Consider the following 12,857-nt stretch of genomic DNA (forward strand, 5'->3'; position numbering starts at 1 on the left):
ACCTTTCATGTCTGTCCAACGGAGGTATGGATGTCTTCCACTCCTTTCCTCAAATCAAGAAACTGTCACTCAAAGTCAACACGAGTCTTCCAGCATCTGCAGCCTGTGAGAGACTCTTTAGTCATGCAGGTCTCCTGTTCACTGCTGAAAGATCACAGCTTCACTGCAAGAACCTTGAGAGCCAACTACTGTTGAAGTTTAACAGTCACTTCACTGACTGATTCTTTGGGACAGAACATACATTTTCAGCAAAACACACAGTTTATTGACACGGAGAACTCTGTTCGTATTCCTCCAAATAATCTCTGCCGTCTGAGCCTATTGTGCTGTTTTAGGAGTTTCAAGTAAAAAAAGTTGATTAAAGTTATTACCATTTCTTGTGGCTGAATTTGCCCTGATTTATGTTTTAATGCTATTTTAGTTATTTTGTAGGAATGTAATTCATTGTTTTAATAAATAATTTCCACATTGCTATTTTATGTTTGTGTGTATGTGATTACATTCATGCTTTTATTTATTGAAAGAATAAATCAGAAGTTACTCAGTTCTTGAGTAGTTTTTTTCACTGAATACTTTCTTACTCTTAAGTAATTATTTGGATGACTACTTTTTACTTTTACTTGAGTCATATTATTCTAAAGAAACTATACTCTTCCTTAAGAACATTTTTTGTCTACTCCACCCACCTCTGTTGGAGAGACAGGAGAGGAGATGAGAGTCTTGCTCCTGTGTAGTTCTACATGGTAAGTAAAATAATTTAATGGTGGTGATGGTGTCTAATTTAATGAAATAAAGTGAGTTTATCTGAACTACGTAAAATATATTTGTGGAGAATATGAACTTTGAAAGGCCTTGTTTATTGCCATGAACTAAATGGCTACAGTAACATTGACAAGCTAATGTTAGCGAGCTTTATCTTGTAGTTAGCTAACCATTAAAATCATTAAGCTGTCATTGAATACAAATAACTTTTAAACCTTTTCGCAATGACAGTAAGCGTTTTTATGTTTACATTTTGAAGTTGAAGGAAAAGTGTTTGTTTTTTTTAGGTTTTTTTTTCTTCTTCTTCTTCACTGCACCTTCCAAGCATTATGGCCATTATATTTACCCCATCACTTTTGGCCACAAGTTTGTGTGGTGTATTTATTGACCTATATTTGTGTTGTAATTTGGCTTTACGCACAGCATTTGTGTTAATTCGCGTGTGTTAAAAATCAAATTTTGTTAAAAAATCAAATTTTGTTAATTCGCGTTGAATTGTGCTGTACCATATTACAGTGGCTGGGAGGGGTCAAACGCTCGGTAACTGATGGAATTACGACTATTTCGAAAAACGTGTTAATCTCAATGACAGCCTGTTTTACAAACAACACATATTCTCTGTAACTAGGCCTAAAGGATGTCAAAATACATAACAGTTAAGTCAATACTTAAACAGCCTTTTCAATAACATTTTTAATCACCCCTCCACTTCTACCAAACATAACACTTTCCACTTGACACACCCCCAAAGCTGGGTACAGCTGTGTTTGACACTCCCTGGTTGAGAGCAGTGCAAGGCAGTGGAGCAACAGGTGACCAACAAGGTATATTTGATGTGCTACAATGAATAACATTTTTTAATGTAAAAAACAACAAAGTGTGTTTTCTCTTTGTTACTAGTACAATGTACCAAATACAATGTTTGAATTATTTCCTAATTAATTATTCTTAAGATTTATTAGAATTTATTTACACAAAGAACTTGTTGCTTGTCATGCTAAGCTAACTTTAACACATCTCTCAAATGATCTAAAGTCCGACTGATCAAAGTAAAATCTGAAGCACATCAACAAACACTTAAGCGCATCAATTATATACACTTATAATTATTAATTGCTCCAAGTTTAGGCTGTCTTTAACCCCAAACTTCCACCAGATAGTCTACTGTACATTACGTGTCCGCTCCGGTGAGTGAGCAGAATATCACTAGACATGACTTCATACCAATCACAATTTAGTATGGGTATGCCCTTTCTGGTTTGTGAAACATATTTGCAGCAGGTGAAATACATCATTTTATTATATAAGGTCCATCTAAACCTTAATTTCAAATACAGCCAGCTGTTGTCATCATTTTCCTGAAGTGCAAAAAACTCATTGCACCAGAGTTCTCTGTTTTTAAATGCAAATGTGAGAGAATGCTTGTTATCAATAGTATTACTTGGTTTATAAGTTTTGTAGTTTTATTAGAGTTGAAAACGATGCACATTCTGTTGAACTCTGGGGAGGACCATAGCGAGGTGCTGGGCTTGGCTCCAGGCACACTGTGGCTGCGCTCACTGAGTCTCCGCTGAGGTGTCTACGGATGGACGTTTGCAGATGTGGGAGGACGGGGAAGTGGATTTATTATCAAACCACATACTGATTAACACCACAGGAGCAGCTTTTCTCCGGGGCCATATGCCCCACTGTCTAGTGTGCACAAAAAGAAAAGAGGTCTGGTTGACAGGTAGCTTTGTTAAATTTGCTGCCCAGCTACCAGCATTGTTGCCCGGTTTGAGTCCTCCAGGATTTTGAACTTGTCAGGCCCCGGTGCAGCGGGGTCTCCATGGGTGAAGTCAAGTGTCATTCTTTGATGACAGGGAGTTATGTTAAACTGTAGAAAAGAGATAAGCAGCCAGTTAAACCCGGTTGGACTCTCTGTGTTTACTGATGTTATTCTGTGGATTTCAACAACTTTCTGTACCTCCGTCTCTTTTACTCTCTCCTGTAAATAAACATCCACGATTGCCCCGACAGGCCTAGAGCACTTCCGTTGTAGCTGAATTTGCAGTGCATGCATTTGTTGTTCTTTTCGGAACGTGTCGGTTTTTGACTAAAGTTTTGTCTCTGTACTTGCAGCACGTTTGATCCTTATGCAGTTGTTTTGCCTTTTTGCAGCGGAATTGTTTGTTATGCTGTGCGTTTGTGTCCATGCATTTGTTCGGGAGTTTGCATTTGCTTTTGAATGTGCAGAGTTTACGTATATGCTGCACGTTTTTCTATTTGTTGTCGAGCATTTGACCCTTACCGCCCACCGTACCTTAGAGCATCTATTTTATTTCAATGTATCACATAGTATTATATTGTACTGTTTTTTTTATGTGAGAGCAGCACAGTATTGTGTGGCATAGTCTGGTACTGTTTTGTATCATAACCAGTCATATGATATTGTCTTGTGTCGTATATTATATCATGGTTATGATGTAGAGTTAAAGGGCTTACACGTGACATGAGGTTGCATGGTTCTTAGTGCAAAGCTGTGTTATGTGAAAAAACCCCAGCAACTTCCAAAAACCTTTAAACAACACAGATGACATGTTTTCCCGCAGTTATCTCCTGAATCTTAATCCACTATCAAAGCAATTATCAGTTTTCAGATATGTGAGTCTGTTGTGTCTGTTTCTCTGCAGTCTGGCTCTCCTCTCTCTTCTTTCTGTGCTCTCCTCTAATGATAAGATTCGAAGGCTATCGCTCCTAAAGCAGAGGGACACTTGAGGAATGGCAGGGCCAACATGACTGACATTAGCCGCTCTCGTCTCAGCAAAATTCTCTCTCCTGCATGTAAACGGCTGACAACTAACGAACGGGTCAATGTGTAGGCCTATGCCGTATGTGTTTGTTTTAAAGGTCACACAGCGCCGCTTTGTCAAACTGGGTGGTGATGAGACAGTGGCGTCCCCTGCTGGCTATTTTCTGGGTTAACTGTGATATTGTAATTACAGTGCAGTGTGTGGGCTTTGTTTTGGAAAAAATGCAGCTCATGAAGATGTTTGGAACAACCTGCCATGCACATGCTTGAAGGGAACTGGCATTAGCTTAATGACAAGGGAAGAAGTGTAGTCAGTGGGACTGCCTCTGGCCCAGACAACTTCCCAATTAGAAATGCAAAAAAGTCACTTGGGGTTGAATTGGCTGTAGGTTGAATAGGAACCAGATTGGGAAAATGATCACACGGATCTAAGGAGCTTTGAAATTTCTGACATTTCTATAATGAAGTGTGACAAGCTGGAGTTTGGAAAAGGCCCTAACAGTGACGATTGAAACCCAATGTGAAGAAAAAATATGCTGTGTGAGACATGACCCTCCACAAAACATCTTCAAAACATTTATTCACATGCTGCATATCAAACTAATTCTTTTGTTTCCTTTAATCATTCATGATGAAAATGCCCTCTTAGTAGGCGCCTAAACTGGCAAAAACATGTCGCATGGGCAAAGCTTGAATTGTGCCCGAGACATACGTTAAGTTAAAGGTTACAATGACAAGAAATAAAAGTACATCTTAAATCTAAACTGATGAATATGAACAAATTAAGACATACATTTTCTACCATCCCATTATAACCCTCTTCTTAAATATTCAAGAATCTATTCCTCCTAAACAAAACCTGCAAATTGTAACATAAACGTATTCCATCGTAAAAAACAAAAGTCTCTGCTATGATCGGTTGGTGGCTTCTCTGAGAGCACATGGACTTTACAGTGGAGACTAAAAAGTCTAAAGAAAGCTGCAAGACTACATTTTTCCGCTGCCATGTAAATGATATAGTCAGCACGTTAAGGCCACTTTATTTGCACATCTTTTCTCCTTTTCAAGCTCCTCCTTGATGATGCCCAAGCAACATACTCTCTCCTACCTTTAAAAATGTGAACAGTTGAACATGCGTCCCAAGATTTGGGGTCCTTTCATTGAGCATATTAAGAAGGAGAGAAATCAAAATGTGAACTGATTGTATTGTAATGCTCTTCTTTGATTCTTGGTTCTCCTGCCTTGGCTTTGTTTTTCCTTCAGTTTTGCTTTGTCTTTTTTTTTTTTGCGGACTCCATCCCTGATCATCAATGCACCAAAGGTCACTATAATCTACTTTTGGACAACTTGGAACTGTACTCCCTTTCTTTTCTTAGGGTGGCAGGGTGACTTGAGTTGTTGTTGTTGTGTTTGTCTTTTCTGTCTGTATTTATGTATTGTAAAATTTAAAAAAAAGTTTATAAATGAAAAAAAAAAGAGAGAATCCATCATTCTAAAAACGCTAACTTGAGGCATTTTTTTTTATGAATGACTCGGTTCAACAGAGACTGGCGTGTGTTGTGCTTGTTAAGGGGGAAACATGTTGGCATGAAGCCACAGCCCACAGGATCATGACTTAGAAGAGGGATATTTTTGGGCATGTTCAGGTGCCTGGGGCCCCGTCAGAAAGTCCTTATAAAGAGCTCCTCTCTGTGCGGGTGGAAAGTGGGTTATCAGCCTTGCTGTCGCTGCTCGATGGGCTGACTCGTTTGCATCTAGTCAACACCTTCCGCCCCTCTCTGGCACAGATCCGAACCCTGGCTTCCTGAAGCGACCTGTGGCCTTACTGAGCACTTTGAAATCCTCTCCTTCTACACTTCCTCTCATTCTCATTTGGATTCAGGTTCTCTATTGTCCAACATGGGGACGTTTGTTTTGCAGAAGAAGCACACAGCAGTATACTGTTCAAAGGCAACATCAACAGTTAAATCAAAATAAAAACAGATTTAGATTTTTGAAATATTTTTTAATTGTCACATCCAAAATAATTTCCAAGCTCTTCTTAGACCTGTTTCATATGATCATGTTTTTTTGGGGGTTTTTTGGCAGGAAGTGCTTTAATTTGACCACATTACAGAAAACCTGAAGGCTTCAATGTAAATCAACATCAATGTACATTTTAAGATCTACATTTCCACTTTAAGTGTGATAATGTACAACGTGACATCTCTGACTGTACAAAACGGCAATCTGTATGAGTTCATGCATTTGCACTGTGAATCTGAAAGTGAACATTTTACACCCAAAGACTTGACTTTTATATTTTGTTATCATAACACTCCATTTACCGTATGTTGGTACCTGTGTATCTGAGTTGTACTGTTTTCTTTGATATTTAACAAGCTTGAGTATATTAACAAATGTTATTACCGCTTCTTTCCGTCTCTTTTTTCTCGTCTAAGGAATGTTTTCCCAGACTCTCTTTCACCCTCTGTGAGCGCTCTGTCTCTCTGTGGTTACACACTTCATTTGTCTTCTCCAAGATCAGAGGAAAAAAAAAAATCCAAAGTAATCTCTGGACACTGAAGTAGAAGGAAGGTTAGGAGGAACTCTGGGTAAGCAGAGATGGTATTGGAAGTTAGAAGGATAGCTGCTCCAAACACATATTTTATTCGTGATGTTTTACCAGTGTTTTGACTTTACACATTATTGTCACGGTATCAAAAATGTATTTGTAAAAATTATGATAGGCTTTTAAAATCTGAATGATCTAGCTATTTGCTGAGGTCTACAGCAACCAAGATAAGGAGCTACAAAAAACAAAACAAAACTTTTTTTCCACTAAAATTCTAATAAACTTTTCTGTGAGAGGTATTAAATAGGCTTGATAAATATTTTGCCTGTCAGACTCATATAAACAATAAATACAATGAATTATTTAAGTATTGTTACTTAAGTATTGTTAAGTGTTAAGTTAAGTATTGCAATATTAAGTTGTTACATTTTATTCCTTATGTTAAATTTTAAGGCAGGTTGTCTTCTAATCAACCTGCTTTTCCAAAGTGTTTTTAGTGTTTGCCCAAAGAAAAGGTTGTTCACGAGTCCTCATTTTCTGTTGCAATTACCTCTGCTACCAAAAGATGGTGCTACAGCCCTGATCCAAAGTAAGACAGAAGACTGACAACCTTTAAACTCACTAGGCTCTCCATGCTTGTTGGAGTTCTGCACGTTTGTAAGCTAACTTAAAGGGATTGTGGTGTCAAAGAAGCCAAACAGTGTTTTAAAGAGCCATTTATCAGATGAAACTCTGAGCTAGCTAGCAATTCTTAGCATCTTTGCAAAATTACTTCTCAATGCCATTTTTTGGTTGGGGGGGGCATAGTGGTTATAGGTGTTCATTGAAGGCCAATACTTACATCCAGCCAGGTGCAGAGCTAACAGGTTATATATTTTACATCTGGTGTGTTGAGTAATATGAATGTGAAGGACAGAATGACCTAAAAATTATAGTTATAGTGACTGCATAAGGAGGGAGGAGGGGTGCTGTAAACTTTTCCATAAGGAAAATATCAAGGGTTCTGATTGGTTGAGGACTATTTTCCCAACTCTCCCCCTCTAACGCTTCCTCCCCTTCCCCCCTCACACCAGACCCTGGATGGCACGCAAGGCCCTGACCACCGCTGCAGCATGGCGCCGAGGGGGTACAGAGTTTTTTTTTGTGTGTGTGTGCATGTGCGTGTGTGCATATGTTGTGTGTTTCAACCAGATTGGAGGGCTAAGACCCCGGATATGTTGTGGAAGTGTGCAGTGGACAGGGGCCAGACAGGACATGACCTTCTAGAGGAAGCTCAGCCGGCCTCTATAGGCCAATTGGCTATCAATCAACACTCTTTGTCCCGCCCCTAACTGACCACTTCAAACACACAGGAAGATGGGACTTAAACAATATTTTTTATTTATTTTCTACACAAGTTACCAAGTTATAATCCATCACTCCTGGCCATTAAGAACATATGGGAATGCATTTTGTGTGCTATTTTCATTTTTATTTAAGGACAGAAAACTTTGGAAACTATGTTTTGTTTTTCAGGTTATTGGATGTAAAATGTGAGACTGTGACTGTGTGAGTATTTGAACATGGATTTCTGTGCTTAATGTTCTATTGATCCGCATATGACAATGTTAGCCATTTAATTACAGACCGTGGCCCAGATCTGTACCAGCCACTTGTAGCTGATAGACATGATTATTTATTAGTCTTTTGAACCCCACTGTAATTTAACATTGGCACTTTCATTACTCCCAATCGGTAACAGCAGATCAAAGCTCCAGATTGATTCTCCTCTGTCCGGGGTCAAACCTGCACTTCGGACAAATGACCATCAGGTCAGGAACTCAGTTCCGCTAAGGGTAGAGGCCATGGGCTCAGACTGACCTCAGACTAACACTGCTGTGCCGTGAATTGAGTCTTATGGCTTCCACTTTCTGACAAAAATGATCCTTTGTGCCAATGACACAATGAGAGTGGTGGGATGACAATGATGAGATGACGGATTTATACTGACTCAAGTTTAATAATAGTTTTATTAATGCTGCCATTATCAGACTCAATATAAAACTGGACTGCCAAATATTATCAAGGCTTTTTCCAGTGTTTCCAATTTTTGCTATCACAACAAACATCTGGATATGATGGAAACTTAACTTCATGTTCATGTTTTTTTTTTTTAATAAGTGTTTCTTTATCTGATCCTTAAAGGGCAAATAACAAATTTACAAGCTGTCTCTAAACCTTTTAACTCAAAATAACTCTTTTGTTGCACATCTGATGATATTTATGTTCCTGGACTCTTTCAACTTTTGGCCCATTCATTTCTCATAACTCTCCAAAGGAAAAGTTGTTCTTAGTTGGTTCATTTGGACTACTTTATGAATATGAAAAATAATGTAAAAAAAAAACAGACAACTGTGCTACCTATGTGAGAAAAAGACAGAAGTTAAGTTGTCTTGGTGTTGTTCATGTTTGGGGAAAAAAAACGCTAAAGGTGCTAATTAAAAGAGCTGTCAGTGGTTCCTTGAAGTGAAGTGAACTTGCCGATAAGCGGAGTGACTGGTGGAGGGAAACTGATGGGCCCCCCAACCCATCTGGTCCTTGTTCTCCAAGAAAGCAAGGCCGTGGTACAAAACAGTATCAACGGTCAAATCTCAAGTGTCTCAATTTATTGTTTTTGAACCACTGAAAAGAGTGATATTAACAGTGTTGGCTCGCGTCTCTACTATAATCATTTTGGTTGTATAAACAATCTCAGGCATTGAGGTGTATCTGTTGATTTATAAAGCTCTAAAAAAAAGAATCTGACATTTAAAGTTGCCATTTATTCAATCACAGCTTTAGATTTTTGGTCATATTGTTAAGTTTTTTTTTATTTTTTTGACCCCAAGATTTTGAGTGACATCTGTTTCTTGTTGAACTTTTCTCTCAGAAATCACTTTTACAACTGACAAATACACATTTTGCGGTGGTAATGAACTCAGAAATGATACAAATCTATTTGACATCACATTTTGCATGAAACTAAGCTGAATTTTTTTCCATTTAACTGTGTGAGGTCTCATTTTCTTGACAACTCTTGAAAAAAAAAACTCAGCTCACAAACAGGACAAAGATGTATTTTCCTTTTTTCTTTCTTTCTTTCTTTCTTTCTTTCTTTCTTTCTTTCTTTCTTTCTTTCTTTCTTTCTTTCTTTCTTTCTTTCTTTCTTTCTTTCTCAGCCAACTTCAGCAGTGCCTCTGTCGCGCTGAAGTGCGATCCTGCGACTCTGGAGGGTCGGCGTAGCTCATCTCCTGCAGGTAATCAACCATCATTCTTTCATGAGGCTGTGAGTGTTCAGGAGAGACGCTGGATCTCCCCTGCTGCTTCTGCCAGCAATACATCCTGCTACACGTTAGAGAACATGACAAGTGCACTCCCTCCCAGCTCATTGCACCTGAACACACTCCTCCATCTCATGACATGATAGGTCAAATTGGATCTCTAGCTGCTGCGCTTTGGTGAATCAGGCTTCTTCAACAGAGCTGAGAAAGGAGCTGTAGAAATGATTGATTTCTATAGAATTACACTTTGGCCTTAATCAACCTGAGAAATGTAAATAATTGTTTTTTATAAATCTCAATCTCCTTTATTTTTGTTCTAATGGTTCTAAACAAAGAAAGCAGTTATTGTAACTGTTACACTTTTAGCATACTTAATTAGACTGCTGAAGATATCCCAGCTCACAGTGCTCTCTGTTGTAAAAATCCCTTAAACTGGTGCATAACTCTTAAATGTTTTGTGAAGAGTCACGATTAACAAAAAAACCCCAGATATCTTAACCCCAAAGAGGCAAAATAAAAATAATGTTAATACGTTAACCAATGATCCTTTTTGAATCATTACAGCATCCGGAGTTTGACATTGATTGGAACATATTGACGCCATCTCAGCAGAGTCTTATTAGAGGATGTGATAATAAGGGATGGATGACTATAAGAGATGACAAAATGCTCCCCAAAAGGATTTAGATTTTACTGACTCAATGCTTAATATTTACAAAGTTGCTATAATAAGAACAGACACACCCTTTATAGGAGCATATGACAAAGTCACTTTAACTACGCATGACAATGTCATTTACAGGTTGTTATGACGGTGCTCAACCTGGCGTGTTGTTGTTCTTTTCTCAGGGAACACAGGCCAAATCCTGTCATCTTGTACGTGTCTTATTTGGACCAAGCATTTAACTATTCCTTGTGTTCATTCTAACTTTAACATTTTCTACAAGAGTCAAAGTTGATTAAAAAAAACCACAATAAGTTGTCGGTTCAATCTGAAGTTCATTAGCTGAGTTTTTTGTTTTTGTTTAATAATGATTGCTCGACTGTTTTTTTTCCGACCGAGAACTGTACAGAACGCTAAATCTTGGGAAATATCGATAACTGTTTTCAGGTGTACAGAGCATAAAGATTAAGTAAAGCTATACCTCTGTCTCAAAATCATTTTTTATTGCTAGGCGTATACTCTGCCATATGTCTCTGTTGGTTTGTATGTGTGCATGCGTTTGCCCGCCTGTGTGTGTAAGACGCTACATTATCAGTGTGGTTCACTTGTTAAACAAAAAATGGTTGAAATGATATCCAGAGCTCAGACATCAAACACCAGAGGCTGGCTGAGTTATGGTGCATCGATCGAGTGAAAGAACAAAGGCAGTGATGTATAAGGGGATGGAAATGGTGGAAGAAAGAGATAGATGAAGCAGACAGAAGACAAGCAGCTCCGGGGTCTGCAGCCGATTCTGTTTTTTTGGGGTCTGAGGCTCTGGGGTTTATGTCAGTCAGGATCTGGAGGAATAGTTGCTCCCCTGAGGAAAAGAGTGGAGAGCGAATGAGAGAGAGATGCAAGGGGATGTGTGGGGCACTAAGGGTCTGGATGAGAGGTGAAACTAACCAGGTGCCCTCCTGGCCCAGCTGTCAATCCACCTCTTTCCCTCCTGCTCCTCTGTGGTACGACTCTTAACTTTTTCTTTTTTGTTTAAAAACAGGGCCCTTAGTCAGGTGCTGCTTTCTGGCATGCACGGCTGGTGAGATCCTGTCTGTTTTTCCTAGCTGTTACTGTTGTGTAGGCGCACATGTCTGGATGGTGATGAATAACCCAGCCCTCCTCGGTTATCTCCACTTCCTTTAGAGTTCCAAGTGAGAGCCAGATGTAGCTATTCATCTTAATCTTTCCTCTCATTTAGCCGGGATATACGTAGTTGGAGGCTGTTTCACTTTTCATTACATTATCAAACATCAGAGGGACGTGTCGTTATGAGAAAATAATCTGGAAGTGTTGACTACATCATCAGGATTGCTTCTAAAATAACCCGAAATAGTTGGAAAATTGGAGCGATTGTAGCCGTAGACACTGTATGACAAAAGATGTGTGACCCGAGGAAGCTTCTTCATGTACACATAAAGATTTAATTTCCTGTAGACATATTAATGCTAATGCATTTGAGATGTAGCGGAATAAAAAGCTTTCAAGACAAAGACACCCTGAGTGTTGAGTGAGAGGAGATGAGACTTCTCACACCGGTGTAAATGTCAAGCAGGGATTGTTTAAGTGGCCTTACATTATATGATTAAATATTAATCCCTCCACTGATCTGGGGTCTTCTCTTGGTGACTCCTTAAATATCTAAATGTCTGAAAAGTCTGGCAAACCTTATTAAAAATGAATCTAAATTCATAAATGATAGAAAAATGGGTATATGTGTAATGTTTGTAAAAAAAAAACAAACAAAAAAAAAAGAGACTGCATGGTATTTAACACATGGAGCATTTCAGGAGGAGTTCTAAAGTCGTACCACAGATTGACAGCATGCACACTTTTGTGTGTTTATGTGTAACAGATTTTAAATGATGTCAACTTCAGTGATGACAGACCTCAAGCTTCTGTGGCAAAGACGACGCCCCAGAAATGGATGTTAATTCGGCTCATGGTTGTTGTTTGATGTTGCAAGAAGATATAAAGCATGTTGTGATTGATGCGGCTCACATCAGCGTTATCTCTCACCATGTGTGTGTGTGTTTTTTTTTCTTAAGACTGAGGCTTTCGTTCCTCTGATGCCATGGTCAGGAAGTTAGCTGGAATGCTGTTTTAATATCTTACTGATCTGATGTAACACTATACGCATTTACGGTGGGAAGCAATTGTCATGTTGCAACTTCTGGATTGATAAGCAACTGAAAATATATGAAACAGTAAACACTTAACCATATTACAAGTAAAAAAATGTACATTAGTACATATTTGAAAACAGCTAAAGTTTCATCATAAAATTCATCAACTCCCTAAATGATACAAGTATAAACTTAGTGGTTTAAAACATATTATTGAACATGTTACACATACAGGCACTAATTCCTAAAGCTAAAGTTATGTCAGAAAATGTAGCATATATTTTCTAAGAGATAGCCATTTTCTAACTGTAGATAATTGGTTACAAAATCATTTTTAATGTTGAAGTATTGCCCAATTTCACCTCCAGTTTTTTGTCTTGTTTTTTTTTGTCGTTAGTAGGTTAAGCGAAGCTCTTATGATTTAAAACCTGGAAGAGAGCCCTCATGTGATTATAATAAATTAACTAAATGTGTGAGGAAATGTTCAAATTCAGAGTCAGACAACTTTTATTTATCCCAGAAGGGCTAGTTATTTTTTCAGTAATTAAAAAGAGGATTTTTGCTTTTGAGACAGTTTAATTTCACAGCATATCAAACATAAAACCATTTACCCTAGTGCTTTGTA

The 12,857-nt window shown here is 38.3% G+C and overlaps 1 long non-coding RNA gene across 1 annotated transcript in view; it reads left to right on the forward strand.

The window, feature by feature from the left end:
- The first annotated feature begins 515 nt into the window (after window positions 1–515).
- The window catches only part of LOC306836890, a 34,618-nt gene continuing 22,276 nt past the window's right edge, over window positions 516–12,857 (forward strand). The window contains exons 1-2 of the long non-coding RNA XR_013780824.1: window positions 516–743; window positions 9,305–9,382. This is a non-coding gene — a long non-coding RNA (uncharacterized lncRNA). The remainder of the gene's footprint in view (window positions 744–9,304; window positions 9,383–12,857) is intronic.

The sequence above is a fragment of the Symphodus melops genome, assembly GCF_947650265.1.
Source record: "Symphodus melops genome assembly, chromosome: 16".
NCBI classification, from domain to species: domain Eukaryota; kingdom Metazoa; phylum Chordata; class Actinopteri; order Labriformes; family Labridae; genus Symphodus; species Symphodus melops.